Genomic DNA, 27519 nt, shown 5'->3' on the forward strand with positions numbered 1-27519 from the left:
AATGCTATGAAATGCGCCCCAGCACCGAAAGCTATGAAATGAGCCCCAGCACCGAACGCTATTAAATGCACCCCAGCTGCAAACGCTATGAAATGCGCCCCAGCAGCGAACGCTATGAAATGCGCCCCAGCACCGAATGCTATCAAATGCGCCCTAGCAGTGAATGCTATGAAATGCGCCCTAGCAGCGAATGCTATGAAATGCGCCCTAGCAGCAAACGCTATGAAATGCGCCCCAGCAGCTAATGCTATGAAATGCACCCTAGCACCGAATGATATGAAATGCGCCCCTGCAGCGAGTGCTATGAAATGAGCCCCAGCACCGAATGCTATGAAATGAGCCCCAGCACCGAACGCTATTAAATGCACCCCAGCTGCAAACGCTATGAAATGCACACCAGCAGCGAACGCTATGAAATGCGCCCCAGCACCGAATGCTATCAAATGCGCCCAAGCAGTGAATGCTATGAAATGCGCCCTAGCAGCGAATGCTATGAAATGCGCCCTAGCAGCGAACGCTATGAAATGCGCCCCAGCAGCTAATGCTATGAAATGCACCCTAGCACCGAATTATATGAAATGCGCCCCTGCAGTGAGTGCTATGAAATGAGCCCCAGCAGCGAATGCTATGAAATGCGCCCCAGCACTGAATGCTATGAAATGCACCCTGCAGCGAATGCTATGAAATGCGCCCTAGTACCGAATGCTATGAAATGCGCCCCAGCACCAAATGCTATGAAATGCGCCCCAGCAGCTAATGCTATGAAATGCGCCCTGCAGCGAATGTTATGAAATGCGTCCCAGCAGCGAATGCTATGAAATGAGCCCCAGCAGCGAATGCTATGAAATGCGCCCCAGCAGCGAATGCTATGAAATGCGCCCCAGCACCGAATGCTATGAAATGCGCCCCATCAGCGAATGCTATGAAATGCGCCCCAGCAGCAAATGCTATGAAATGCGCCCCATCAGCGAATGCTATGAAATGCGCCCCAGCAGCAAATGCTATGAAATGCGCCCCAGTAGCGAATGCTATGAATTGAGTCCCAGCACTGAATGCTATGAAATGAGCCCTAGCACCGAATGCTATGAAATGCGCCCTAGCACCGAATGCTATGAAATGCGCCCTAGCAGCGAATGCTATGAAATGAGCCCTAGCAGCGAATGCTATGATATGCGCCTCAGCACCAAATGCTATGAAGTGCGCCCCAGCATCGAATGCTATGAAATGAGCCCCAGCAGCGAACGCTATGAAATGCGCCCCAGCACCGAGTGCTATGAAATGCGCCCCAGAACCAAATGCTATGAAATGAGCCCCAGCACCGAACGCTGTGAAATGCGCCCCAGCACCGAATGCTATGAAATGCGCCCCAGCACCGAATGCTATGAAATGAGCCCTAGCAGCGAATGCTATGAAATGCACACCAGCACCGAATGCTATGAAATGCGCCCCAACACCGAATGCTATGAAATGCGCCCCAGCACCGAACGCTATGAAATGCGCCCCAGCACCGAACGCTATGAAATGCACCCAGCACCAAACGCTATGAAATGCGCCCCTGCAGCGTATGCTATGAAATGCGGCCCAGCAGCGAACGCTATGAAATGCGCCCCAGCACCGAACGCTATGAAATGCGCCCCAGCACCGAACGCTATGAAATGTGCCCCAGCACCGAACGCTATGAAATGCGCCCCAGCACCGAACGCTATGAAATGCGCCCTAGCACCGAACGCTATGAAATTCGCCCCAGCATCGAACGCTATGAAATGCGCCCCAGCACCGAACGCTATGAAATGTGCCCCAGCACCGAACGCTATGAAATGGGCCCCAGCACCGAACGCTATGAAATGCGCCCCAGCACCGAACGCTATGAAATGCGCCCCAGCACCGAACGCTATGAAATGCGCCCCTGCAGCAAATGCTATGATATGCACCGAATGCTATGAAATGCGCCCCAGCAGCGAATGCTATGATATGCACCGAATGCTATGAAATGCGCCCCAGCAGCGAATGCTATGATATGCGCCCCTGCAGCGAATGCTATGAAATGCGCCCCAGCACCGAATGCTATGAAATGCGCCCCAGCACCGAATGCTATGAAATGCGCCCCAGCACCGAATGCTATGAAATGCGCCCCAGCACCGAATGCTAAGAAATGCGCCCTAGCACCGAAAGCTAAGAAATGCGCCCCAGCAGCTAATGCTATGAAATGCGCCTTAGCACCGAATGATATGAAATGCGCCCCTGCAGTGAGTGCTATGAAATGAGCCCCAGCAGCGAATGCTATGAAATGCGCCCCAGCACTGAATGCTATGAAATGCACCCTGCAGCGAATGCTATGAAATGCGCCCCAGCACCGAATGCTATGATATGCGCCTCAGCACCAAATGCTATGAAGTGCGCCCCAGCAGCGAATGCTATGAAATGAGCCCCAGCTGCGAACGCTATGAAATGCGCCCCAGCACCGAATGCTATGAAATGCGCCCCAGCACCGAATGCTAAGAAATGCGCCCTAGCACCGAAAGCTAAGAAATGCGCCCCAACAGCTAATGCTATGAAATGCGCCCTAGCACCGAATGATATGAAATGCGCCCCTGCAGCGAGTGCTATGAAATGAGCCCCAGCAGCGAATGCTATGAAATGCGCCCCAGCACTGAATGCTATGAAATGCACCCTGCAGCGAATGCTATGAAATGCGCCCTAGTACCGAATGCTATGAAATGCGCCCCAGCACCGAATGCTATGAAATGCGCCCCAGCAGCTAATGCTATGAAATGCGCCCTGCAGCGAATGTTATGAAATTCGTCCCAGCAGCGAATGCTATGAAATGAGCCCCAGCAGCGAATGCTATGAAATGAGCCCCAGCAGCGAATGCTATGAAATGCACCCCAGCACCGAATGCTATGAAATGCGCCCCATCAGCGAATGCTATGAAATGCGCCCCTGCAGCAAATGCTATGAAATGCGCCCCATCAGCGAATGCTATGAAATGCGCCCCAGCAGCAAATGCTATGAAATGCGCCCCAGTAGCGAATGCTATGAAATGAGTCCCAGCACTGAATGCTATGAAATTAGCCCTAGCACCGAATGCTATGAAATGCGCCCTAGCACCGAATGCTATGAAATGCGCCCTAGCAGCGAATGCTATGAAATGAGCCCTAGCAGCGAATGCTATGATATGCACCTCAGCACCAAATGCTATGAAGTGCGCCCCAGCAGCGAATGCTATGAAATGAGCCCCAGCTGCGAACGCTATGAAATGCGCCCCAGCACCGAGTGCTATGAAATGCGCCCCAGCACCGAATGCTATGAAATGAGCCCCAGCACCGAACGCTGTGAAATGCGCCCCAGCACCGAACGCTATGAAATATGCCCCAGCAGCGAATGCTATGAAATGCGCCCCTGCAGCGAATGCTATGAAATGCGCCCCAGCACCGAAAGCTATGAAATGAGCCCCAGCACCGAACGCTATTAAATGCACCCCAGCTGCAAACGCTATGAAATGCGCCCCAGCAGCGAACGCTATGAAATGCGCCCCAGCACCGAATGCTATCAAATGTGCCCTAGCAGTGAATGCTATGAAATGCGCCCTAGCAGCGAATGCTATGAAATGCGCCCTAGCAGCGAACGCTATGAAATGCGCCCCAGCAGCTAATGCTATGAAATGCACCCTAGCACCGAATGATATGAAATGCGCCCCTGCAGCGAGTGCTATGAAATGAGCCCCAGCAGCGAATGCTATGAAATGCGCCCCAGCACTGAATGCTATGAAATGCACCCTGCAGTGAATGCTATGAAATGCGCCCTAGTACCGAATGCTATGAAATGCGCCCCAGCACCGAATGCTATGAAATGCGCCCCAGCAGCTAATGCTATGAAATGCGCCCTGCAGCGAATGTTATGAAATGCGTCCCAGCAGCGAATGCTATGAAATGACCCCCAGCAGCGAATGCTATGAAATGCGCCCCAGCAGCGAATGCTATGAAATGCGCCCCAGCACCGAATGCTATGAAATGCGCCCCATCAGCGAATGCTATGAAATGCGCCCCAGCAGCAAATGCTATGAAATGCGCCCCATCAGCGAATGCTATGAAATGCGCCCCAGCAGCAAATGCTATGAAATGCGCCCCAGTAGCGAATGCTATGAAATGAGTCCCAGCACTGAATGCTATGAAATGAGCCCTAGCACCGAATGCTATGAAATGCGCCCTAGCACCGAATGCTATGAAATGCGCCCTAGCAGCGAATGCTATGAAATGAGCCCTAGCAGCGAATGCTATGATATGCGCCTCAGCACCAAATGCTATGAAGTGCGCCCCAGCATCGAATGCTATGAAATGAGCCCCAGCAGCGAACGCTATGAAATGCACCCCAGCACCGAGTGCTATGAAATGCGCCCCAGCACCAAATGCTATGAAATGAGCCCCAGCACCAAACGCTGTGAAATGCGCCCCAGCACCGAATGCTATGAAATGCGCCCCAGCACCGAATGCTATGAAATGAGCCCCAGCACCGAACGCTATGAAATGCACCCCAGCTGCAAACGCTATGAAATGCGCCCCTGCAGCGTACGCTATGAAATGCGCCCCAGCACCGAATGCTATCAAATGCGCCCTAGCAGTGAATGCTATGAAATGCGCCCTAGCAGCGAACGCTATGAAATGCGCCCTAGCAGCGAACGCTATGAAATGCGCCCTAGCAGCGAATGCTATGAAATGCACACCAGCACCGAATGCTATGAAATGCGCCCCAACACCGAATGCTATGAAATGCGCCCCAGCACCGAACGCTATGAAATGCGCCCCAGCACCGAACGCTATGAAATGCACCCAGCACCAAACGCTATGAAATGCGCCCCTGCAGCGTATGCTATGAAATGCGCCCCAGCAGCGAACGCTATGAAATGCGCCCCAGCACCGAACACTATGAAATGCGCCCCAGCACCGAACGCTATGAAATGTGCCCCAGCACTGAACGCTATGAAATGCGCCCCAGCACCGAACGCTATGAAATGCGCCCTAGCACCGAACGCTATGAAATGCGCCCCAGCATCGAACGCTATGAAATGCGCCCCAGCACCGAACGCTATGAAATATGCCCCAGCACCGAACGCTATGAAATGGGCCCCAGCACCGAACGCTATGAAATGCGCCCCAGCACCGAACGCTATGAAATGCGCCCCAGCACCGAACGCTATGAAATGCGCCCCTGCAGCAAATGCTATGATATGCACCGAATGCTATGAAATGCGCCCCAGCAGCGAATGCTATGATATGCACCGAATGCTATGAAATGCGCCCCAGCAGCGAATGCTATGATATGCGCCCCTGCAGCGAATGCTATGAAATGCGCCCCAGCACCGAATGCTATGAAATGCGCCCCAGCACCAAATGCTATGAAATGCGCCCCAGCACCGAATGCTATGAAATGCGCCCCAGCACCGAATGCTAAGAAATGCGCCCTAGCACCGAAAGCTAAGAAATGCGCCCCAGCAGCTAATGCTATGAAATGCGCCCTAGCACCGAATGATATGAAATGCGCCCCTGCAGCGAGTGCTATGAAATGAGCCCCAGCAGCGAATGCTATGAAATGCGCCCCTGCAGCGAATGCTATGAAATGCGCCCTGCAGCGAATGCTATGAAATGCGCCCTAGTACCGAATGCTATGAAATGCGCCCCAGCACCGAATGCTATGAAATGCGCCCCAGCAGCTAATGCTATGAAATGCGCCCTGCAGCGAATGTTATGAAATGCGTCCCTGCCGCGAATGCTATGAAATGCGCCCCAGCAGTGAATGCTATGAAATGCGCCCCAGCAGCAAATGCTATGAAATGCGCCCCAGCACCGAATGCTATGAAATGCGCCCCATCAGCGAATGCTATGAAATGCGCCCCAGCAGCAAATGCTATGAAATGCGCCCCATCAGCGAATGCTATGAAATGCGCCCCAGCAGCAAATGCTATGAAATGCGCCCCAGTAGCGAATGCTATGAAATGAGTCCCAGCACTGAATGCTATGAAATGCGCCCCAGCACTGAATGCTATGAAATGAGCCCTAGCACCGAATGCTATGAAATGCGCCCTAGCACCGAATGCTATGAAATGCGCCCTAGCAGCGAATGCTATGAAATGAGCCCTAGCAGCGAATGCTATGATATGCGCCTCAGCACCAAATGCTATGAAGTGCGCCCCAGCAGCGAATGCTATGAAATGAGCCCCAGCTGCGAACGCTATGAAATGCGCCCCAGCACCAAGTGCTATGAAATGCGCCCCAGCACCGAATGCTATGAAATGAGCCCCAGCAGCGAATGCTATGAAATGAGCCTTAGCAGCGAATGCTATGAAATGCGCTCTAGCAGCGAATGCTATGAAATGATTACTGCGGGGACTCTGATATTGGCTGATTGTGACTGGTTGGCGGCGTAGGGACGTCCTAGCAATTCCGTAATTTTCTCCTGATTCTGAGATGTACGTAATGCTGATATTGTGGCACTGAGCGATTGTAAACTGCGCGTGCGACTAAGTCACACTGTTCAGCCGCCGAGTCATTTGCTGGGTGATTGACAATCAGGGAGCATTTGTGGAAGGTAACGGGAGTGCAGCAGAGAACGCAGGCGTGTAGCTACCTTTGTGGGGGCATGTCCCAGCCGAGCACCCAGGATGTTACACCATCAGCCGAGCACCCAGGATGTTACACCATCAGCCAAGCACCCAGGATGTTACACCATCAGCCGAGCACCCAGGATGTTACACCATCAGCCGAGCACCCAGGAGGTTACACCATCTTACTTAGCGCTGTATATGTGCTTCCAAAATTAATGCCAGTCTTCAACTACCACTGCTGGAAATAAATCAGATTCTATTGGGACAGGCGGGAAATGTGATCAGACGATGATGATAACCTGTCGGCGGTCATCAGCCGTTCACAGCAAGTGCCTCAGCGAATGTACATTAACCAGCTGGGATGGGTCTATTTACTAAGCAGTGTTAGGAGACAGAGTGAGAAGTGATAAGTCTGTGATAAGGTACCAGCCAATTATTTATATAGCGCACACATATGCCGGAGTGCATTACAGAGAGTATGTCAGCCACTCACGTCAGTCCCTGCCGCAGCGGAGCTTACACTCTATATTCCCTACCACATGGACACACACATATACACTAGGGCACACTTGCCGATTTTCTGGCTTCTCGTTCCTGGAGGCAACAGCCAGATCGGCATGAGGGGGTGTGGCCGGGACAAGGGGGAGTGGCCAGGCGGGTGACGGGCATTGTGGGCGTGGTGTGTGCGGGACGTGATAATTTTGGCCCCGCCCCGCTACCTAATGCAGGCTTTATGGAACATGGGGCGGAGCCAAAATTACGCGGTTCAGTGTGAATCACGTCAATGGCTCCCTCCACTGCAGGGGTTTAACTATTAATTGCGGGGTGTCGGGGGGATCGGCGGCTACCGGGAGGCTTGCCTGCTTTTCCGAGGGGCCAGGAGCTGCACCCAATTTTCGTGAGGCTCCCGGCAAAATCGGGAGGGTAGGCAAGCTATTGGATTGTGTGAGGAAACTGGGGCACTCGGAAGGCAACCACGCAGATGTGAGGAGAACATACAAACTGCACACATATTGTCCATGAACAGGGATTGAACCCAGGACCTGAAATGTTACATGTAGCACATAATTTTCAACCCAATAACAAAACTCCTAAACTATATAATATATATACTGTATGATATTATGATAGAAAGAAAATAAGAATTTCTTAACTAAAAAAAGCGACACATCTGTAAATGTCGGCTACTATCCCTTGTGAAGTGCAAATATGTTTTATTCATGTGGAGAATGATAAATACCGAATCATCTTACCCGTGTTCTCCATTGTGGCAGGTTCATGTGACACACTGACAGCCTCAACGTGGGGCAACGATGGCCGACTTCTTCATGGCGTACCCACAACTCCCCATGGCGCCAGCCTGTAGGAGAGGGGAGGAAAGAGAGACGTAAACCGGGGTAACAGAAGCTGGAGGCAGATGCGGAGGTTTAGGCAGGGTGAGTAAGACACGGCTCTGGCACGTCCCCGATGACAACAAAAAAGACTTAAAAATAACATTCGCACAATTTAAGGAATTTCTTTTTTGAAGGCTGTTTCCCTTTTAGCAAAACAAAGTCGCTGACTCAACAGTTTGCTGAAATATGCAGTTACACTGTAGGACAGTTACGGGGTTGGGCACGTGAGGCAGTCGCCTAGGGCCGTGAGAGGGAAAGGCGCCAATCACCAGAGTATATAATGATCATATATATAATGATTAATGCCACATTGCCACCATTTTTTAATTAATTAAATGATTGTTACCTGTTACAACCTGTAATAATAACAGTTATATTACAAACAAATCCTAAATCAATATCAAACTAACAATTGTATTCTATTTCCTAGCTGTGCGGCGATACTACTCCACTAATCTATTTTTACAAGCAAGAAAGCCAACGGCGTCCTGCACTGAGTAAGTCCACGGATACTATTGTTGCAGGGAAATGACAGCCACAGTGTGTTTCCCAAATCTCAACGGGTATTTTCAGGCCAAAGTCCCATTTCGAGTATTAGGAGTTATTCCAGCAGATTTTAGTACCCAGAATAATGGCTTCAGTTTGACAAATTCGTTTGTTCAGGGGACACATTGGTAACCCATGACCAGGCCAGTTTTTCCTGTTCCTGACCAATTTTACAATACTTCTGATGGAGTAGAACGAGGCTTCTTAAAATTGCAGATTTCTTAAAGCATCAGCTATTTATCAAATAATAATATTCCCCGAAATGCCTCATTTTGGGGGGAAACTCCCCAAAATATTAAGTATCACCCAAATGTATGAAATGTCCATTTCTGACAGCAGTTGCCTTCCGTGTCTGCGAAGTAGTCAGATCCACCAAGCTCCGGGAAAGCGATAGTATAACGCGCTCTCCGCTTGGCTTTATCCTATAGTAGTCTATAGGCTGCTAATGCCGGCTACCCTCTCCATCGGCCCCCTGTGACGTATGCGCAATGTTCTCCAGGACCTGCTCCAGGAAGGAGAGCGAGAGCGTTACATTATTATCACACGGCTTCCAACTATTCGCCAGGACGGGCTGTGATCCCAACGTGACAGGGGAATTGTACTACATGCACCAGGAGGTGCTCATCTTCACTTTGGGGATTTGGTCGAAAAATATTTATCACATTTGCATTAAAAATTAAGATTGTAAAAACAAAACTCCCCTCTGTCATTATACAGAACACAGGGGCAGTGGCGGAGTAAGGTCACCTCGGGGCCTGGGCCGTTCTTGCATGGGCATCTAAAATGGGTGCTGCGTGTGCCGCGTACTTGCCTACTCTCCTGGGAGTCGCGGGAGGCTCACGATTTTTCGGGTCACCCCCCGCACCCCCGAGAGAGCAGGCAGATCTCCCGCATCCCGCCTACTTCCTAGTGAGGTGGCTGGATGGGGAGATTTTCTGAGAAATTTGCGGGTCTGTAGGGAGGGGCTAAATTACGCAAATCGCTTCATTTAGCCCCGCCCCCTACGCATGGACCTGTGAATTGTGGGGGCTTCGTGTAAAGGGGCGGGGCTAATGACGCCGACAGCTTGGCCCCGCCCCCGAACTAGAGAGAAGCGGCTCCTCTCCGGCAGCTCCCGGAATGGATGTCGGTAGTTTGGTGCACACGGACCCCTGGGTCACACACCGCACACCCTGCACACATAGACACTTACAGCACCGCTGATATCACGGGTAAAATTATACAGGTGCCATTTTCCTGGAGATCTGCGCATGTGCAGGTGCAGTTTCTCCGTCTGGGCACAGCCGCCTTTGTCTGCGGCTGTGAGTCTGTGTACGTAGCTGCTTTCACTGACACATGCGCGACACTCCCGTAACACGCCCACCGTAACAAGCCCAGATGCCGCCCATTACATTTCCACAACATCTCTGATACCGTCTGTCCCAGTCACTCCAGAGCCTTTGTGCGTACACGCTGTGTAACACACGCGCCGTAGGATTTTTTAAATTTTTTTCTCATGCGCAGTTGCAAACAATCACTGAACTATCTTACTATTGGCACTGCCTGCGGATTGCGTGCGGATTGCGTGTGGATTGCCTGCGGATTGCATGCAGATTGCGTGCGGATTGCATGTGGATTGCCTGCAGATTGCATGCAGATTGCCTGCGGATTGCGTGCGCCTCAGAATCCGACACACAGAGACTTTTTGAGATCGATACCATTATCTAACGGAGTGCCCAGAGAAACCCACGCAAGCACACAGAGAACATACAAACTCCACACAGTTATGGGCCATGGTAAGAGTCGAACCGGAAACCTCAGTGATGTGAGGCAGTAATGCTAACCATTACCCACACAGCCAACCGTGCTACCCACACATAATGATTGCACTGAGTATGTAATGCTTCCAGCATTACACTAAAACGTAACGTACTGCCAGTCACTCGCTTGTTGAATCCCTGCAGTTTTATTTTGTCCTGTTTTGGCCTAATAATTCCTTTCTTCCCACCCGTACAGACTAGTTAACAACTTCTCTTAGACAGACATCGTCCGCGCCAGCTCTCTCCACCTCGTTCCTCCATCATATTTTACTAAGCTAAAAATAAAATATAAAGGTCTGCCCAGACGAGCGAGTGAAACGCGACATTCCACTAAGATACACAACACTTTATTCTGGAAAGGAAAAACTGTCCAGGTGGAAAAATATTCCTTATTAAAGGGTGAATTTACCTTTTTACTTGCAGTTTCTAGGTAATGGGTGAATTATGTACCCATTAGCTCCTTCTAATAACAGCCACATTTATTTCGGAAATTTGGAATATTCTCTGGGTAATCTTTATTTTTCCTTCCATTCAATTCCAAATGGTTTTCCGTAGACATTCCATTCCGCAGCAGAGGAAAGTCATTAATCTCATGTCTGACACAAACGTCCATGGTACAGGAGGAATATTTTCCATTGTTGTTGAACTGCAAAAGGTTATTTTAGTAACCCCACAGGGTGAAACGAATGAGAACTGTGTAAAAAAAAATTTTGAAAAACCTAGGACACATTCTACCCTGGAATTTATTTGCAAAACAGAGAGAAATGAGAACTTCATTGTAGGTGTAATTGCTGCCGCTACAGGTCTGGGAATGCAGAATGTTCTCGTTAGAGGAATGTACAGTGCATCCGGAAAGTATTCACAACGCTTCACTTTTTCCACATTTTGTTATGTTACAGCCTTATTCTAAAATGGAATAAATTCATTTTTGTCCTCAAAATTCTACACACAATACCCCATAATGACAACGTGTAAAAGGTTTTTTTGAGATGTGTGCAAATTTAATAAAAAAAAACACAAAAAAATCACATGTACATAAGTATTCACGGCCTTTGCCATGAAGCTCAAAATTGAGCTCAGGTGCATCCTTTTTCCATTGATCATCCTTGAGATGTTCCTACAGCTTAATTGGAGTCTGTGTTTCCTATAGGTGGCAGCAGGTAGAAGTATAAGGACCAATGTTAGAGGAGCATTCCATGGCAGGAGCTGATTGGTTGGTACCTTATCTCTCTCCAAGCTTTGATACATATTCCCCTATCCCTTTAAATGCTGCATTGGGTGAAGCAAGAATTTTAATAGATTGTTTCTCACTTATTGGGGTAAGTGTAATAGCCTGCAGACTGCAGGCCCCGGAAAGTTCTGCCCGATGTTTTAGTCACAGTATAATAGCAATCTTTTAAAAGCATAATTTAACCTGGCTTTGATACTTTAAAATATTGCACAAAACTCGCAGGTGCCTGCAGTACGCAGCGCATTACATTTACCCCTGATCCCGGGTGTGGACAGAATCTGTCCCGCACAATGTGACTGTACACTGTGGTGGCCTTACTAATCTCATTATTAATCTGATTCTGGGAAGTTTTGGGAATATACTGTATATATTTATATCTATGTCCCCTGGCCTATCAGAAGTGTGAAGGGAAAATCCTTTATTGTCTGACGCTAGTTTATTTTATACCATTAAAGATTTGGAAATTCACTTCAACCTCAAAGTAATTTTGATCACCCGTAAAATGCACAACTAGCGTTATTATTCTTGTGGGAGGGGGTGACACAAATAGAGTGTAACCTTACCCTGGGAATACATTTTTGTGGTTATGAAGACATCTTCCACATCCTTCCCGGAGAGTACAAAGCGCTGTCACATCAGGGTGAGCACACGGCCGTTATAGCAGGACATACAGGAATCACTCAGCGCACCATAAGCCTTTTCTCCCCGGCTGAGGGTGACATCCTGTCAGTGTCGGACTGGAGCACGAAGGGCCCACCAAGGGAATGCAATGCTAGGGGCCCATGCTTTGGGGTGTGGTCAGTTCCTACAGGGGATGAGGCCAGCCCCCACATAGATTTGAACAGACATTAGAAACCATGTAACTAACCCTCTAATAGAGTAACAATATATCATTAAAGTGCACAGTCTGGAACCTGACATTAGAGCAAGTGGTGGGGCCCTCAGGCAGTGGGGCCCACCGGGGTTTTCCCCTGTATCCCTGTGGGCCAGTCCAACTCTTCATCCTGTATAAGGCTCTTACCTCAAACTGATACATGCACCTTCTTCTTTTCTCTGCAAGTCTATGAGGTCACCTTCTCCTAAATGCGCACCCCAAGGCTGATCCACCTTCTCCTCCCTCCCTTTCGGTTGGAGCCCTCACAGACCTTCTTAAGTTAGCAGTTTGGCTTCTTAAGCGCTCGGCTACAGAACATGCACAGTGCGAGAACATACAAGTTCCATCCGCAAACCTGTCCTGCCTGTACATCAGCCCCCAGTGTGCTCCTAACTCAGCTCCTGCATGATTACATTTTTAATATTATTTCCTGCGCTAATTAGAAAAATTTGAGAAACCTGATTAAGAAAACTCACATACTCAAAGTAAATCACATACTCAAAGTAAATCACAAAAAACAGCAATAAGACCAGTCATGAAGTTAAACATCCCACATATAACAATATTGCATGGAAAAATATCCTATTGATAAATATATCAATTATGTCGCACTAAAATATTTCTGTTAAACCTAAAGGAGATGGATCCTAAAAAACCTGGTAATACCAGTAACAGATAAATGTGAGTGATACTCGAAGATTATAGTTTGCACCTGTAATGTGATGCAGTTTAATTAGAGTCCCGGAGCTCACTCACATAGAGCTCAATCGTAGATTTTGTATAGTCCTGCGGATTTCTGCATAAGAAATGATGGTTCCAGCGCATAGATCATGCAGTATGTATAACATAGAGACAAGGAGACACAAAGGAAGGCAATAATCCAGCCGGAGATATCAGGCAGCGACTACCGCTTATGGTGCATACACACGGTAAGATTTTTCCTTCAGATATGAACGATAACGATTTAAAAATCGTTCAGTCGTTCATATCTGAAGGAAAATCTGACATATCTGACATGCCTGAACGATAGACGATTTACAATGCGCGTTCCTGTTTGTCAGATAACGATATCTGACATCTGATGGGTTTGCAGTCAGACTTGGACGATTCCATTCATTTTAATGCAGTCAAAAATCGTTCAATCGTTCAAATCATTCAAAACTTTGGTAAAATCGTTCAAACCGTTCATCTGACAAATCTGACCGTGTGTATGCTCCATTAGATGAGCATAGTCCCGTAGATCGCGTATTAAGCCCAGCCTCAACCTTCTTAACAGCAGCGCACCCAGCTGTACACTGCAGCGTCTGACTCTCTGGGGCACCGCAGATAAATAACAGGTGACAACGAGTATCCACAGCGGGTCCAGTATAAAGGACCTGACGCGTTTCGCATCGCAGTATGGGGGCTTTTACAAAGAGTGATTGTTACTCCACAGGACCCTTCCTTAAACCAGGACAAAAATCTTCTCATTGGTCATTGAATTGATTTTTATCAATCGCACCTGTAAGGATAAAACCTCCAGATCCACCTCCTCTTTAGTTAGAAAAAATATACTACTTTGTGTAACAGATTCTTACATGCATAATAGCGGCTTTCTCCATAGAACACATCATTAGAGCAATATAGTCCTCTTCAAAGTTACTAAAATAGCACTATACATAAGATAATATTAAAAAAACAATTATATAGATCAATAAATGAGAAACCGAAAGATTGCATAAGAAAAGAGGTGTTTTAAACCTCTAGGATGGGGGCCGGCATGTATGCAAATTACTTGTGGGAGTTAGCCTATGGCAAGTAGGGGCGGGTTTGTAACAGGAACATTATATAGTGGGATAAAAGTGTGGGCCAAAGCCTCTTTGTTCCAGATTCCTCCAGGACAGGGAAGTGCATTTTGTCAGTTGTCATTTTCCTTAATAAAACTCTCTTAGTGCTTCTCCTTCTTCTCTTCTTCTCTCCTCCTTTTCCTTATTGTATTTAGTCTCTTTTCATTTACTTCATATCATTGCTTTTACTTTTCCTTTCTGTCCTCAATCACTGTCTTTTCTGATTTCTTGTTCTGCTGGGGGTGGGTGTAGCTATGTCCTGCCTAGTAATGAGCCTCCCCAGACCCTGGTCCCTGGCTCCACAGTGCCCCATGTTATTAGGAGCTGCAGGTGTGGTTCCCCTATTGATAGTTCTATCCCCCCTCAGGCTGCTGCAGCAGCTTTGTGGAAGGTGTGCCAGTGCGGGGGAGGGGTGCTTCCCTTCAGTCCTTAATGCCCCTGGTCAATATCATCTTTGTGGCTGCAGTGGCCAGCACCATAGGCAAATGCAGGAGGGGTTTATGAGTGCCTTACCTGAACCCCCCCTCAGCCCACACCATGATGACTACAATAGAAATAGCATATAATACTAAAGTTGCATGTTTTTTAGGATCCCCTCAGTGTCACAAATGAAATAACTAGCACTACAGTCCCTGTTGATCTTTTAAATGTGTCAGCCAGTAGAAAAAGTTAAAAGCCAGTAATGAATATTGTTGTGCACCAACTAGATCTGGAAAACATGCACTGTACGGGGTGCACTGATATGGATCACCTATTGGATCAATTATTAATACTGGATAATACACCATCCAGTACATAACAGGACCAATCTGTGCATCTATGTCCAGGACAGAGCATGGTTTCTTTTTCTGCCCTCTCCCAGATTCCCCAACTTGCTCATATGATCTGTAAAGGAGCCGGCACATGAAATAAAAAGATTCAGCTCAGACAGGATGGCTCTACTTCTACATATAATTACTTACTGTGTCTGCTGGTCCTGTATATGCCAGAATTATATCATTCAGTACATTCGTATGATGTATTTTATAGATGGTCTAAGTGCTGATTATGGCTCGTAATGGTAGAAAACAGTTGCAGCAAACAGTGTCAGTATTATGCTGGGCATTGAGGTATCATTGGGGGAATAGAATGCTTTAGTGATGCGTTATCTGACAGTAAGGGGTAATGGCTTTGACACTGCTTTATTTATGTATGGCACCTTAGATCTAGCTTTTATCTCCTTTGAATCATATTATCAGTCAATAGAGGAGATTGTATTATATACTGTATTCTGAGCATTTAACTTACAAAATAGACAGAATACATGTGCTACAGTGAATTTCTACAGGGTGCACAGCTTATTATTGCAATCACTGCCCCAAGCAGCTATCACCGGGAAGCTCCATTCTCAGCTATGCTCCTACTTCGACAAATATACATTGCTGGAGGTCACGCAGCCTTCGCGTCCTGCCTATGAGGGGTACAACACGAGCAAAGCAGCTAGTTCAGTTCGTCAGGGCTAACAGCAGGCGTCTGGGGAAAATGCTTCGCCTTTAATAATTCCACCTGTACGCAGGGACGAAAATGTCATTTTCGTCACCTCTGCTTGCGATGTGGTGGCAATCACCCAGTTGCCAAGTGTTTCAAGGGGGGTGCCCAGCAGCAGCCTGCACAGCCAGCAAAAGGCACAAGTGCTAAGTAAAGTTCCATCCCCTGTCCGTGTCACAGCGATAGCAAAATGGTTGAGTTGGTACCCGGTTCTGCAGGACGCAGAATTTTCGTTAAAAGGCTTCAGTTTTGGTTTTCGTTTACCTATTTGCAGGGATGTCGACACATATTCGCCTAGAAATTTGAAGTCTGCCTTTGAATTGCCTCACATTCTTAGGGAAAAAGTGGCTGGCGAGGTTAGCGTCAGGCGCATTGCAGGGCCTTTTGCAGAACCCCCATTAGGGATCTTGTGAATTCCCCGGTGGGAGTGGTTCCCAAGAAAATTCCAGGAAAATACAGGCTCATGCAACATCTGTCTTATCCGCCAGGCTCGTCAGTAAATTATGCCATACCAGTTGAGGTTTCCTCGGTGGTGTACCAGTCTTTTGACGATGCTTTGGATGTCATTAGGTGTTATGGTCCGGGCGCACTGATGGCTAAGATAGATGTTGAGTCAGCTTTTCGTCTACTTCCTTTGCACCCAGAGTCATTCCAGTTTATGGGTTTTTAGCTTGGACAACGGATATTGCATAGACAAATGCTTGCCTATGGGGTGTTCTGTGTCCTGTGCGTTTTTCGAGCATTTTAGCACCTTCCTACACTGGTGCGCGGAATTTATTTATTTAATTTTTGCGGTAGTCATGGAATAGCCCACTATCTCGATGACTTTCTGTGTGTCGGCCCTTCCGGTTCAGGCAGATGCAGTTATCTTTTGTTTTCTTTACGAGCGCTGTTTTTTCATTTGGAGTTCCCGTTGCTGCGGACAAAACGGAGGGCCCTTCCCCTTGTCATTCCTGGGTATCGAGATCTGTACCTCAGCGGGTTCTTGTCGCATTCCTCTCGATAAGCCTGTCAAGTTGCGTAATGCCATAGCGGAATGCACGGCTTCCAGTAGAATTACCCTGCGGCAGGCGCAATCCCTCCTGGGCCTGTAAAGTAATTCCAATGGGCAGAGCTTTTTCACGTAAATTGGAAAGGGCCACGGCTGGTGTCACTAACCGAGACATTTGCTACGTTTATCCTCAGAGATTAAGCAGGACCTCTCTGTCTGGGTCTCGTTTCTTCGGGATTTTAATGGCGTTCGGTTGTGGATGTCTCCAGCCGCTGACAATTTAGAGCTGCAGCTGTTCACCGACGCAGCAGGCACCACAGGGTTCGGATGTTACCTTGATGGCTCCTGGTGCGTTGGCCGTTGGCTGGAAGAATGGGTGGGAAAGGGTTTGACTAAGGACTTACTCCTTCTCAAACTCTTTCCCATAATGGTTTCCTTGGAAATCTGGGGGGAATGGTTATGCAATCGCAGCATCATTATCAGGTGTGACAACCTGGGCGTGGTCCATGCGATACAATCAGCAACATGCGGCTTCCCTGCTGGTTTTGCGCTTGCTAGCGCAGCTGTGCTCACATGTTTGCGCTGTAACATCATGTTTAAGGCAAGACACGTTCCTGGGGTGGAGAATGAGATAGATGATGCGTTATCACGTTTCCAGTGGGCTAGGTCCCGATCTGTGGCCCCTGGTGCTGACGTTGTGCTTTGCCCCTCTTATGTTTGGCAGGTGATCGAGCCGGCATGGAGGGCTTAGCAGAACAGTCTTTAGCCCCCTCCACGTTGCGAGCATATCGGCAGGCATGGAATGAATGGGAAGATTATTCCCGTAGCAGCAAACAGGCAGGTAAGAGTCAGCATCGTTCGATGCTTTCTTTTATTTGGAGTCTCCATTTGGCTGGCAGATCCAGGGCTTCTGTTGCGCGCTCTTTGGGGGGCATTGCATTTTATTGTAAATTGAAGGGCCAACCTGACTTTACTAAAAGTTTTCTGATTGTGAAGGCTTTAAAGGGTTGGGCACGGGTCTCCCGGCCAGTAGCTGACCTTAGGAGACCTGTGGACGCTCATCTGCTTCCGGCAGTATTAGGGGCGGTTCTCGCAGTGGCTCTTACTGCGTATGAGGCGGTCCTGATTCAAGTGGTGTTTTCAGAGGCTTTTCACGGCACCTTGAGGGTATCGGAGCTGGTGGCATCATCCAAATGGGTTGATGCCGCCATGCTCCTCTCGGATATCCTGGTCAGTGAGAGGTATGTTCTCTGTAGGATTCGGCGGTCAAAGACCGACCAGACTGGTAGGGGTGGGTGGATCTCGTTGGGTCCATCTAGGTACGAACAGATCTGCCCCGTGGCACTAGCTATGCGGTATGAGTTATTGCGGCCGGATGTTCCTGGTTCATGACTCATGCATATGGACAGGACTCCGCTTACCAAATACCAGTTTGGTTGGTTTTTGAAGAGGTGTGTATCAGTTTTAGGCCTCCCGCCTCAAGATTTTGGTACACACTCGTTTCTGATCGGAGCCGCAACTTCGGCGGCAGCTGCGGGTTTCTCGGCATCAGAAATTAAGGCCCTAGGACGTTGGAAATCGGATAGTTATAAAGGTTACATTCGACCTAGGCGTGAAGGCCCTTTGTTTTAAAGTCATTTCACAGTCTGTTCCGGTTACGTTTATATTTTATGCTTGCCTGGTTTTTGTCTTGTCTCATGTACTGTCCTGTCTTGTCTGTTACCCCTGTCCGTCCTACTCGGGATTAGCTACTCGCCATTGCTGGCAATGGGAGTCTTGAGGGATTTTACAATTTTTACCTGAACTGACGGATTCAATTCGGCTATTCTCAATCATTTAATTAGGCCATAGTCCATCCCTCAGCAGGTTTTTATTTTACCTCTTGCCGAGTTCACCTGTTTTTTCCCAATTACCCCCCACCCATTCTTCCCCTTTGTGTCTTCTGTTTGTCTCAGCCACTTCAAATAGTAAAGTCGGCGACCAATAGAAAATTTTTCTTTTTGGCAGATACTCACTTATGTTCTATCAGATCCCACTAATACACCATAAAATGTTATTGTTTTATGACAATTACTAATTTTTTATTTACTGCTTTCCTCCACCTTTAGGATTGCTCTTTGACACGCAGGACATTTGGGTTATAGGCCACTCATATATTTTCTGGGCTGCTAGGTTTGAGTTCAGATCAAGCTCCAATTTTTGAATATTCAGCTAGGGTCCGTTGGATAGGTTCCAGAGGTATGAGATGGCATTCCTTTTGTCCTAAACTGTTAGAGTATGCAAGGCTTTTTGGTAGGCCACGTATTTTGGTGGCTTATTTAGGAGGCAACGACTTAGGGCAGAGGTCCACTGTAGAATTACGAGTTGATATTGTCAACGATTTGGCGAGGGTGCTATCGGCCTGGCCCTTGTGTAAATTAATTTGGTCTTGCATTGTACCTCGACAGGTCTGGCGTGGGGTTAGGAGTTTTCCTGCTAATGACGAAGCTAGGAAGAAACTTAATTTCGCAGTTGCCAAATTTGTGATGGCCAATTATGGCCATTTCATTTACCATAAGAACATTCAATTTCGATTTAGTTATATGTATAGACCTGATGGAGTTCATTTAACAGAGGAGGGTTGGTCATTGTTTATTGGGGATCTTTTTGAGGAGTTGGCGTTATTGGGGTAGTACTTGGTATGGTGGCGGTGCAGCGGTTCTATAAGCAGAACCTTGCTGTGGCGGGAAAGAACGGCAGGTCGCCAGTCCGGGTGCAATTATGATTTAAGGGCGCTCCCTTCGTTGACTGGTAGTTGGCTGTACCAACCTAACGGGGGGCAGTATCACCACCTAAACGGGTGGGAAGTCAAGATGGGGGTGAGCGTTACCTTTTGTTGATGATATGAGTTACATGGTTATGTGTATGCACTCTGGGCGATCTACGCCTGCTATGCCTTTTGTTGTTTGTGTGTGGGCATAGCAGATCTGGCTGATTTCTGGCCGTCCTTTCTTTGCCACCATACATCCTTAAATAAATAATAATTATTATTGCTCCAATAAATCGCCATCAAGTTATCTGCCAAATCCACGTCTCAGTGTCTTTATTTTATGTTAGTATGATAAGTGGTTTGCACACATGACAACACCTCATCCGATAGAAGGTTTAGAGAAACCGAAAGATTGCATAAGAAAAGAGGTGTTTTAAACCTCTAGGATGGGGGCAGGCATGTATGCAAATTACTTGTGGGAGTTAGCCTATGGCAAGCAGGGGCGGGTTTGTAACAGGAACATTATATAGTGGGATAAAAGTGTGGGCCAAAGCCTCTTTGTTCCAGATTCCCCACCCTCCCTCCCCTATAAATTTTGGTATGTTGTGGGTTTGGTTTTGGGTGGCGGGAAAGAACGGCAGGTCGCCAGTCCGGGTGCAATTATGATTTAAGGGCGCTCCCTTCGTTGACTGGTAGTTGGCTGTACCAACCTAACGGGGGGCAGTATCACCACCTAAACGGGTGGGAAGTCAAGATGGGGGTGAGCGTTACCTTTTGTTGATGATATGAGTTACATGGTTATGTGTATGCACTCTGGGCGATCTACGCCTGCTATGCCTTTTGTTGTGTGTGTGTGGGCATAGCAGATCTGGCTGATTTCTGGCCGTCCTTTCTTTGCCACCATACATCCTTAAATAAATAATAATTATTATTGCTCCAATAAATCGCCATCAAGTTATCTGCCAAATCCACGTCTCAGTGTCTTTATTTTATGTTAGTATGATAAGTGGTTTGCACACATGACAACACCTCATCCGATAGAAGGTTTAAAGGAAATAATAATAATTAAATAAATAAAAAATATATGATAGCTCTACCACTATCCTATCTTGCTTCTTCTCCAGACTTCTTTACGTTGTTTGTGGATCACTCCACAGTGCCTTAAATCTTAGGCATCTCTTATTAGGGCCACGGTTATTTGTGTCTCCAATTCCCACTGAGCTCGGGTACCTGGTCAAAGGACCGCGACCTGCTCACAGGGTGCAGCTAAGCCCAAATCCCGATTGGAGGGGTCACTGGCGAACACCATCCTGTGGGTTAGACTCCGCACCATTGCCCAGGTCTCGTCAACACTCGAGAGCTGTGGATGAGGAGAACATATATCCAGGCCCCTCGCCTTCGTTTCCTCCCGCAACCCGGACCCAGAGTTTCCACTTCCCCAGCGCCAAGCGTGACACTCCCTTTGTGTCTCCTTGTCTCTATGTTATACATACTGCATGATCTATGTGCTGGAACCATCATTTCTTATGCGGAAATCCGCAGGACTATACAAAATCTACGATTGAGCTCTATGTGAGTGAGCTCCGGGACTCTTATTAAACTGCATCACTTTACAGGTGCAAACTATAATCTTCCAGTATCCCACATTTATCTGTTACTGCCTGTGTGCCAAGACGTTACTGTGATCCCTGTGCAACAGTGAGTTACCATCTGCCTGTGTGCTAAACGTGTCTCTAGTGAACCTTGTGCAACAGTGAATTACCATCTGCCTGTGTGCTAAACGTGTCTCTAGTGAACTTCTTGCAACAGTGTATTACCATCTGCCTGTGTGCTAAACGTGTCTCTAGTGAACCTTGTGCAACAGTGAATTACCATCTGCCTGTGTGCTAAACGTGTCTCTAGTGAACATTGTGCAACAGTGTATTACCATCTGCCTGTGTGCTAAACGTGTCTCTAGTGAACTTCTTGCAACAGTGTATTACCATCTGCCTGTGTGCTAAACGTGTCTCTAGTGAACATTGTGCAACAGTGAATTACCATCTGCCTGTGTGCTAAACGTGTCTCTAGTGAACCAGGTGCAACAGTTAATTACCATCTGCCTGTGTGCTAAACGTGTCTCTAGTGAACCTTGTACAACAGTGAATTACCATCTGCCTGTGTGCTAAACGTGTCCCTAGTGAACCTTGGGCCTGATTCAGAGCCGTTCGCTATTTGCGGTCGTTCGTTTAAAAACAAGGGGTGGCTATTCAAATGAACCGTACGCACATTGCAGTCTGTTCACACCTCTAAGTCTGAACGAGCGAGCAAAACATACGCTCGTTTATTTGTTAAAAACGCCCCCTGGCCGCTCGCACCATACGTCATGTCCGCTATTTATTAGATTAATCGAGTACATCGACCAGTGTATGAACTGCTCGCTATTCTTGTGGTTGGTGTTTGCTACCACAAATTTGCGAGCAGTTCTGGCTCTAAAATAACCCTGTGACGTGGTCACTGACGCTGCTGTTTTAAATATACACACCCATAAAACGCCCGTTTTGACCTTTAAGCACGCCTGCGTTCGGATCTCCACTCCCCATTTTCAAGCACCTTCCCCTGTTACCACCCACATACGCCTCATTCTGTCACTCAAAATATCAGGCACTCGCTATATAGCGTACAAACGATTTTCGGCCGCACTGACTGGTTCGCGCATGCGTACTAAAAACCGTACGCATGCGCAGATGTGCAAACATCGCTCGGAACGAGCGTACTGCCGCTAACGAGCGGCTCTGAATGAGGGCCCTTGTGCAACAGTGAGTTACCATCTGCCTGTGTGCTAAACGTGTCTCTAGTGAACTTCTTGCAACAGTGTATTACCATCTGCCTGTGTGCTAAACGTGTCTCTAGTGAACATTGTGCAACAGTGAATTACCATCTGCCTGTGTGCTAAACGTGTCTCTAGTGAACCTTGTGCAACAGTGAATTACCATCTGCCTGTGTGCTAAACGTGTCTCTAGTGAACCTTGTGCAACAGTGAATTACCATCTGCCTGTGTGCTAAACGTGTCTCTAGTGAACATTGTGCAACAGTGAATTACCATCTGCCTGTGTGCTAAACGTGTCTCTAGTGAACTTCTTGCAACAGTGTATTACCATCTGCCTGTGTGCTAAACGTGTCTCTAGTGAACATTGTGCAACAGTGAATTACCATCTGCCTGTGTGCTAAACGTGTCTCTAGTGAACCAGGTGCAACAGTTAATTACCATCTGCCTGTGTGCTAAACGTGTCTCTAGTGAACCTTGTACAACAGTGAATTACCATCTGCCTGTGTGCTAAACGTGTCTCTAGTGAACCTTGTGCAACAGTGAGTTACCATCTGCTTGTGTGCCAAGACGTTACTGTGATCCCTGTGCAACAGTGAGTTACCATCTGCCTGTGTGCTAAACGTGTCTCTAGTGAACTTCATGCAACAGTGTATTACCATCTGCCTGTGTGCTAAACGTGTCTCTAGTGAACCAGGTGCAACAGTGTATTACCATCTGCCTGTGTGCTAAACGTGTCTCTAGTGAACCTTGTGCAACAGTGAATTACCATCTGCCTGTGTGCTAAACGTGTCTCTAGTGAACTTCATGCAACAGTGTATTACCATCTGCCTGTGTGCTAAACAAGTCTCTAGTGAACCTTGTGCAACAGTGAATTACCATCTGCCTGTGTGCTAAACGTGTCTCTAGTGAACTTCATGCAACAGTGTATTACCATCTGTCTGTGTGCTAAACAAGTCTCTAGTGAACCAGGTGCAACAGTGTATTACCATCTGCCTGTGTGCTAAACAAGTCTTTAGTGAACCAGGTGCAACAGTGTATTACCATCTGCCTGTGTGCTAAACGTGTCTCTAGTGAACTTCATGCAACAGTGTATTACCATCTGCCTGTGTGCTAAACGTGTCTCTAGTGAACCAGGTGCAACAGTGTATTACCATCTGCCTGTGTGCTAAACGTGTCTCTAGTGAACATTGTGCAACAGTGAATTACCATCTGCCTGTGTGCTAAACGTGTCTCTAGTGAACTTCTTGCAACAGTGTATTACCATCTGCCTGTGTGCTAAACGTGTCTCTAGTGAACTTCATGCAACAGTGTATTACCATCTGCCTGTGTGCTAAACAAGTCTCTAGTGAACCAGGTGCAACAGTGTATTACCATCTGCCTGTGTGCTAAACGTGTCTCTAGTGAACTTCATGCAACAGTGTATTACCATCTGCCTGTGTGCTAAACGTGTCTCTAGTGAACCAGGTGCAACAGTGTATTACCATCTGCCTGTGTGCCAAACGTGTCTCTAGTGAACTTCATGCAACAGTGTATTACCATCTGCCTGTGTGCTAAACGTGTCTCTAGTGAACTTCATGCAACAGTGTATTACCATCTGCCTGCGTGCTAAACAAGTCTCTAGTGAACCAGGTGCAACAGTGAATTACCATCTGCCTGTGTGCTAAACAAGTCTCTAGTGAACTTCATGCAACAGTGAATTACCATCTGCCTGTGTGCTAAACGTGTCTCTAGTGAACCAGGTGCAACAGTGTATTACCATCTGCCTGTGTGCTAAACGTGTCTCTAGTGAACTTCATGCAACAGTGTATTACCATCTGCCTGTGTGCTAAACGTGTCTCTAGTGAACATTGTGCAACAGTGAATTACCATCTGCCTGTGTGCTAAACGTCTCTCTAGTGAACTTCATGCAACAGTGTATTACCATCTGCCTGTGTGCTAAACGTGTCTCTAGTGAACTTCATGCAACAGTGTATTACCATCTGCCTGTGTGCTAAACAAGTCTCTAGTGAACCAGGTGCAACAGTGTATTACCATCTGCCTGTGTGCTAAACGTGTCTCTAGTGAACTTCATGCAACAGTGTATTACCTTCTGCCTGTGTGCTAAACGTGTCTCTAGTGAACCAGGTGCAACAGTGAATTACCATCTGCCTGTGTGCTAAATAAGTCTCTAGTGAACCAGGTGCAACAGTGTATTACCATCTGCCTGTGTGCTAAACGTGTCTCTAGTGAACTTCATGCAACAGTGTATTACCATCTGCCTGTCTGCTAAACAAGTCTCTAGTGAACCAGGTGCAACAGTGAATTACCATCTGCCTGTGTGCTAAACAAGTCTCTAGTGAACCAGGTGCAACAGTTAATTACCATCTGCCTGTGTGCTAAACAAGTCTCTAGTGAACCAGGTGCAACAGTGAATTACCATCTGCCTGTGTGCTAAAACGTGTCTCTAGTGAACTTCATACAACAGTGTATTACCATCTGCCTGTGTGCTAAACGTGTCTCTAGTGAACCTTGTGCAACAGTGTATTACCATCTGCCTGTGTGCTAAAACGTGTCTCTAGTGAACTTCATACAACAGTGTATTACCATCTGCCTGTGTGCTAAACGTGTCTCTAGTGAACCTTGTGCAACAGTGTATTACCATCTGCCTGTGTGCTAAACGTGTCTCTAGTGAACATTGTGCAACAGTGTATTACCATCTGCCTGTGTGCTAAACGTGTCTCTAGTGAACTTCATGCAACAGTGTATTACCATCTGCCTGTGTGCTAAACGTGTCTCTAGTGAACCAGGTGCAACAGTGTATTACCATCTGCCTGTGTGCCAAACGTGTCTCTAGTGAACTTCATGCAACAGTGTATTACCATCTGCCTGTGTGCTAAACGTGTCTCTAGTGAACCTTGTGCAACAGTGTATTACCATCTGCCTGTGTGCTAAACAAGTCTCTAGTGAACCAGGTGCAACAGTGTATTACCATCTGCCTGTGTGCTAAACGTGTCTCTAGTGAACTTCATGCAACAGTGTATTACCATCTGCCTGTGTGCTAAACAAGTCTCTAGTGAACCAGGTGCAACAGTGTATTACCATCTGCCTGTGTGCTAAACGTGTCTCTAGTGAACTTCATGCAACAGTGTATTACCATCTGCCTGTGTGCTAAACGTGTCTCTAGTGAACCAGGTGCAACAGTGTATTACCACCTGCCTGTGTGCTAAACGTGTCTCTAGTGAACTTCATGCAACAGTGTATTACCATCTGCCTGTGTGCTAAACGTGTCTCTAGTGAACATTGTGCAACAGTGAATTACCATCTGCCTGTGTGCTAAACGTGTCTCTAGTGAACTTCATGCAACAGTGTATTACCATCTGCCTGTGTGCTAAACGTGTCTCTAGTGAACTTCATGCAACAGTGTATTACCATCTGCCTGTCTGCAAAACAAGTCTCTAGTGAACCAGGTGCAACAGTGTATTACCATCTGCCTGTGTGCTAAACGTGTCTCTAGTGAACTTCATACAACAGTTAATTACCATCTGCCTGTGTGCTAAACGAGTCTCTAGTGAACTTCATGCAACAGTGTATTACCTTCTGCCTGTGTGCTAAACGTGTCTCTAGTGAACCAGGTGCAACAGTGAATTACCATCTGCCTGTGTGCTAAATAAGTCTCTAGTGAACCAGGTGCAACAGTGTATTACCATCTGCCTGTGTGCTAAACGTGTCTCTAGTGAACTTCATGCAACAGTGTATTACCTTCTGCCTGTGTGCTAAACGTGTCTCTAGTGAACCAGGTGCAACAGTGAATTACCATCTGCCTGTGTGCTAAATAAGTCTCTAGTGAACCAGGTGCAACAGTGAATTACCATCTGCCTGTGTGCTAAATAAGTCTCTAGTGAACCAGGTGCAACAGTGAGTTACCATCTGCCTGTGTGCTAAACGTGTCTCTAGTGAACTTCATGCAACAGTGTATTACCATCTGCCTGTGTGCTAAACAAGTCTCTAGTGAACCAGGTGCAACAGTGAATTACCATCTGCCTGTGTGCTAAACAAGTCTCTAGTGAACCAGGTGCAACAGTTAATTACCATCTGCCTGTGTGCTAAACAAGTCTCTAGTGAACCAGGTGCAACAGTTAATTACCATCTGCCTGTGTGCTAAACAAGTCTCTAGTGAACCAGGTGCAACAGTGAATTACCATCTGCCTGTGTGCTAAAACGTGTCTCTAGTGAACTTCATACAACAGTGTATTACCATCTGCCTGTGTGCTAAACGTGTCTCAAGTGAACCTTGTGCAACAGTGTATTACCATCTGCCTGTGTGCTAAAACGTGTCTCTAGTGAACTTCATACAACAGTGTATTACCATCTGCCTGTGTGCTAAACGTGTCTCTAGTGAACCTTGTGCAACAGTGTATTACCATCTGCCTGTGTGCTAAACAAGTCTCTAGTGAACAGGTGCAACAGTGTATTACCATCTGCCTGTGTGCTAAAACGTGTCTCTAGTGAACTTCATACAACAGTTAATTACCATCTGCCTATGTGCTAAACGTGTCTCTAGTGAACCTTGTGCAACAGTGAATTACCATCTGCCTGTGTGCTAAACGTGTCTCTAGTGAACTTCATGCAACAGTGTATTACCATCTGCCTGTGTGCTAAACAAGTCTCTAGTGAACCAGGTGCAACAGTGTATTACCATCTGCCTGTGTGCTAAACAAGTCTCTAGTGAACTTCATACAACAGTGAGTTACCATCTGCCTGTGTGCTAAACATGTCTCTAGTGAACTTCATACAACAGTGTATTACCATCTGCCTGTGTGCTAAACGTGTCTCTAGTGAACCAGGTGCAACAGTGTATTACCATCTGCCTGTGTGCTAAACGTGTCTCTAGTGAACCTTGTGCAACAGTGTATTACCATCTGCCTGTGTGCTAAACAAGTCTCTAGTGAACCAGGTGCAACAGTGTATTACCATCTGCCTGTGTGCTAAACAAGTCTCTAGTGAACTTCATACAACAGTGAGTTACCATCTGCCTGTGTGCTAAACATGTCTCTAGTGAACTTCATACAACAGTGTATTACCATCTGCCTGTGTACTAAACGTGTCTCTAGTGAACCAGGTGCAACAGTGTATTACCATCTGCCTGTGTGCTAAACAAGTCTCTAGTGAACCAGGTGCAACAGTTAATTACCAGCTGCC

General features: G+C 47.1%; 1 long non-coding RNA gene across 1 annotated transcript in view; it reads right to left on the reverse strand.

Moving 5' to 3' along the window:
- Positions 1–7864: 7864 nt before the first annotated feature.
- LOC148442628 (uncharacterized) overlaps positions 7865–27519 on the reverse strand; it is a 97246-nt gene continuing 77591 nt past the window's right edge. Inside the window, exon 3 of the long non-coding RNA XR_015875782.1 lies at positions 7865–7958. This is a non-coding gene — a long non-coding RNA (uncharacterized LOC148442628). The remainder of the gene's footprint in view (positions 7959–27519) is intronic.

This window comes from Taudactylus pleione, unplaced genomic scaffold (genome assembly GCF_031769625.1).
Source record: "Taudactylus pleione unplaced genomic scaffold, aTauple2 ptg001431l, whole genome shotgun sequence".
Classification (NCBI taxonomy): Eukaryota; Metazoa; Chordata; class Amphibia; order Anura; family Myobatrachidae; genus Taudactylus; species Taudactylus pleione.